Source organism: Odocoileus virginianus, chromosome 13 (assembly GCF_023699985.2).
Source record: "Odocoileus virginianus isolate 20LAN1187 ecotype Illinois chromosome 13, Ovbor_1.2, whole genome shotgun sequence".
Lineage (NCBI taxonomy): Eukaryota > Metazoa > Chordata > Mammalia > Artiodactyla > Cervidae > Odocoileus > Odocoileus virginianus.
Genome location: NC_069686.1, coordinates 11182158 through 11187225, shown reverse-complemented (window position 1 = coordinate 11187225; position 5068 = coordinate 11182158). Strand labels below are relative to the sequence as shown.

General features: G+C 39.0%; 1 protein-coding gene across 4 annotated transcripts in view; it reads right to left on the bottom strand.

Annotated features, from left to right (window-relative positions):
• Nucleotides 1–5068, bottom strand: part of ZNF385B (zinc finger protein 385B) — a 335826-nt gene that overhangs the window by 229039 nt on the left and 101719 nt on the right. The window lies entirely within an intron of this gene.

The following is a 5068-nucleotide window of genomic DNA, read 5'->3' as shown; positions in this document are numbered from 1 at the left end:
GGCTGAATACAAAACATGTTTCCATGTTTCCAGAGCATGCTTGCCAGAGTCCAGCCGTTTCTGCCTAATACGAACCCTCTTAGTGTCACATGACTGCATCCTATTCCAGCCACAGCTGACAAACCAGGACCAGATAACTGATTTAGGGGCAGCTAATCATCAAAGACATTCTTGGAGGTCTGGTTCAAAACAGGACAATCCATCGTTCAGGCGTCGGGAAGATGAGAAACTGGTGACATGAGTGTCGGGGACCAGGTTCGCTGGGGTCAGACTCAAGCCTAAGTTTGTGATGAAGGACAGATCACTAAAGAGGAAGAAGGACAGCTTAAAGGGTTGAAAAGGCAGAAGCCAGTGGGACACAGAGATTGTCTCTGAGAGAAAAGATGGCTCCCTGTCTTTCCCAGTTGACACCAGTTTCCATGAGCCCCAGCTGGTTCCAATGATGGCTTCGTGTTTCCTGAGACTGGCTGCTGTACCCTCACAACAAATCTCCTCTTTCTTAAGTTAGCCTGAGTCTCGCTTGCAACCAAATAAATCCTGGCTGAGAGAAATAGCCTTTCATGGATCTGCACTTAGTTTTTACCATGACAGGAAAAGAGCAAAAGTCAGTCACAAGTGACAGACTCAATTCGGCTTACATCTCGGAAGGATCATCCTAACCGTAAGTCAATCTGGGGCACTGGTTCCTATGTATGTCATTAATTTTTAATGACATGGTGGTATTTAATAATTTCTGCTGCTGCTGCTGCTAAGTCGCTTCAGTCGTGTCTGACTCTGTGCGACCCCATAGACAGCAGCCCACCAGGCTCCCCCGTCCCCGGGATTCTCCAGGTAAGAACACTGGAGTGGGTTGCCATTTCCTTCTCCAATGCATGGAAGTGAAAAGTGAAAGTGGAGTCGCTCAGTCGTGTGCGACTCTTTGCGACCCCATGGACTGCAGCCCACCAGGCTCCTCCGTCCATGGGATTTTCCAGGCAAGAGGACTGGAGGGGGTGCCATTGCCTTCTCTGTAATAATTTCTACAACCCTCTAAATATAAAATCATATGAGGGTTACCATAGTACTGAACTGATCTTTTCTACTTTTCAACTTCCAAATAGTTTTTGGTGATGCTGATAATATCTACTTACCTCACCTCTTCCCTGTTCTCTGTCGAAGACATTGGGAAAAAGCACCCAAGGAAACTACAGTTAAGAGAAGTCTGGTTTGCCATGGTTCTGATACTCTTCTGTATCAAAATGTTGCTTTCTGGCTGTTTTTCCCAGTGCATTTTGCTCCTAAAGTAGCATATTTAGGAGGACTTTTTCCTTTATTCTCCATCTAATTAGTCATTGATTCTCCTTAAACTGAATGGATGAGAAAACCTGTTTTGTCCTGTTTTACTTTTAAAGATTTGATCAAAGTATTTTTCAGTACTTGTTCATCTTTATCACACAGTTCCTATAGCAAATACAAGTCTTCTCTTCTGTATTTGTTCTGTTCTTCTTGGGAATGGGGTCTATAAAACTTATTGTTACCACCTCAAAGCTTTATTCTTTGTAATGTAAAGAAAACATTTTCAGCCAATGCAAATGCTTTAATTCAAAAGATTTATTAAAATGACAAAGCAGCTATTGTTCAGCTATGGCTTTGAGCCATCTAAAGCCCTTTACTTTGTCTGGCATTTGCCAACTTCAGGAAAAATGAAAAATTTTGGACAGTTAGAAGGGGAAATATCGATATGGTTAAAAGCTAGAGAAGAATAGAAAAGACAAAAGTATAGGAGAAAGAACAAGATACAGCCTTCAAGTATTGGGTTGGTCGATAATTTCATTTGGGTTTTTCCACAGGCTGTAACTTCCCAGGCGGCTCAGAATGCAACCTTCCCAGTGGGTAAAGAGTCCACTTGCAACGTAGGAGACATTGGTGATATGGGTCTAATCCCTGGGTGAGGAAGATCCCTGGAGGAGGAAATGACAACCCACTCCAGTATTCTTGCCTGGAGCATCCCATGGACAGAGGAGTCTGCCCGGCTAGGGTCCATGGGATTGCAAAGAGTTGGACACAGCTGAAGCAACTGAGCATGCGTGCGTGTAATGGAAAATCCCAAATGAGCATTTTGGTCAACCCAATATATAAATGGCTGTACAATACCATGCATGGAAATGACAAATAGAACTACTAAGAAAGTGTTCTTTGTAGGAACAATACCAGCAACAAACATTTCAGTGCCACAGACTTTTCTAAATGTTTACCTGCATGTACTAATGTAACATTACTCTAATTTTATACAAGATGAAATTAAGGCATGGAGACAGAAAGTAACTTATCTGAGGTTACACAGATGGGACATTGAAGAGAGGGAATTTGAAAGTGGTTCTGGCCCTGCAGCCAGAACCCATGATCATAGGCAGTTTCCCCTCTCTGTAAATCTTCTGACCAGGTTTTAAATCAGTTGTACATTACAACCATCTCAAAGCATACTAACACCTAAGCTCCATCCCTGGAGATTCTCACACGACAGTTCTGTGTGGTAGACATTTTAAAAATACATTTTAAAAATGTATTTTTAAAAGTGCCTAGGTGATTTCAGATGCAGAGAGGCAAGACCACTAAGCCCCAGTCACCTTTTTTAGTGGTTGAGACAGGAGCAGAATCCAAGTATCTTGACTTTTTCCTGTATATTACAGTAGCTCCTATCTTCAGCAAATTGAGGGAGAAAATAGGTTTTTACTCTGGAATGACAAATTTGAATTTGATAAATCAAAAATCATTCGTTCAGTGGAGATCATGAAACAGAAGGACGGTATTTCTTTTAGTGGTTATTAAAATGAAGATGGATTCTCAAATTTCTGAAATAATAAATATGTTAATGAGAAACTGATGAACATTTTCAAAGTCCCTTTATTAGGTATTGCAACACTAACATAATTTAGACACCAGAGATCTTTGCTATACAATTTAAACTCTCAATATAATACAGATCATTCTCAGAATCAACTCAAGGCAAAACTGTTTTTAAAGAAAGGATAAAGGGGATTTTGTAGTAAATGCTAAATACCTAGATCTCTGGGGAAGAAAGCTTTATTTGTAGGGTTTACCAAATTATGATGCCAACAACCCACCATTGCTAGTTTCAAGCTACCAATGTGATGGGCATTACTGAATGTAGAACTGGAAAGAATATTCAGCAGCACACCATTATATAGCACTTCCTTCATATACACACATAGATGTAAAAACCCTCAAGAGCACAGGTAATAGGAAAATATAGTTAAAAAATTATAAAGTAGTGAATTTTGAGTATTTATGACCTTTGTGTTAAATAGAATTCATTTAGTGTATGTTTCTATAATTTAAATTTTAACGATGCTGTATTTAATAACTGGTTTGCCAAATTACTGAAAATGTAATAGCCACTTCTTGCAAGCACACCACTGAAAAGGCATCCATTCAATCACACATTTTTCTTGGAGAAAGGCAATATTTAATTTGATAAATTGAATAAAGGGAAGGAAACAAACATTCTTAATTTATTCAGCTTTCTAGGGAATGAAAACTTCTGATTTCTCCTCCAGCATAAATCCAACCTTCATTTTGAGCAACAGACACAGGGGTTAAGAATATGGGCTCTCCTGGAGAAGGGAATGGCAACCTACTCCAGTATTCTCACCTGGGAAATCCCATGGAGAGAAGGAGCCAGTCCCTGTGGACTGTAATTAGTTGCTATAATCATTGAAAAATTCAAAGTTTAGGAAAAGAATAGCCTTGGTGTCTGCTGTTAGTTGAATGTTGTTTGTATAATGAAGGAGCTACATGACTATAAAGACTCTTTTTCTTCTAAGAGTAGATGTGCAATTTTATTCAAATTATCAATTATCTTATATAGACAAATGGAATAATAAAGGAAGAAATGAAGAAAGAAAGGGACAGAGGGAGTGCAGAAGAGAAAAGGAAAGAAGGAAAGAAGGGAGGGATGGGAAATTCTTTCCTTTTTTTAAGGAAGCATCTCTTTAAATATAGAATTATAATTGACATTGGTCTTAGCTCTGTTTTTGTGGATGTGACTCCAAAGGCAAGGGAAACAAAAGGAAAATTAAACAAATGGGAGTATACCAAACTAATACAACAAAGGAAAACATTATCAAAAGAAAAAAGCAACCTGCTGAATGGGAGACCATATTTGCAAACCGTATATCCAATAAGGGGTTAATATCCAAAATATACAAAGCACCCATACAAATCAACAACAACAAAAACAACCCAATTAGAAAACAGGCAGAGGATTTTCCAGCAGTGAAGGAGATGAAGAGGAGTGGTCCTCAACTGGGCGTGATTTTGCTCCTCAGCGGCTATTTAGCAAGGTCTAGACATTTTTAGTTGTCACAGGTGGGATGGAGGGAGGAACCACCAGTATTAGTGTGCACAAGTCAGAGATGCTGCTGAACATCCTAGGATGTACAGGCTAGTCCCCCATAAGAGAATCATCTGATTCAAAATGCCAGTGGTGCCCAGGCTGAGAAACTATAGACTACAGAAATATTTAGGGAGCAACATGGACTTCACTTTAGATATTAAGTTCAATGTCAGATTTATTCAAATAAAATGACATGACCACCAGAAAAACAATATAAGTGTCAGTAACTGCCTTAGAGATCACAAAATTGAAATAAACAGGTGCAAATCAAAGCAGTCATTAAATATTTATGTATAGTTACTAAAGTGTTTAGAAGGGATGAGAGCTGTAAACTACATTCCCAGCTTGACAGAAATACACAGTGACTAAATCTAGCATTGTCTGCAAAAGAGGTATGCACTTCACTCCTGTAATAGTCAGCAGGATCTAAATTTAGGTTATACTCTTAGTGCATTAAAATAGCATCAAGAAGCTCAGGAAGTCTAAAACCATCACACTCCAAGTTTCTGTCTACATGGTTAATAGCTACTTGCCAGAGATCCCTGTTGCCTGTTTGATTACAGTCTAATAAAAAACATATTCTTTGCAAACTTCTCCCATAAACCAGGAAATGGAGTTAAAGGACTGATTCTACATAAAATAATTGGAACACAAATATCATGATGTAAAGCA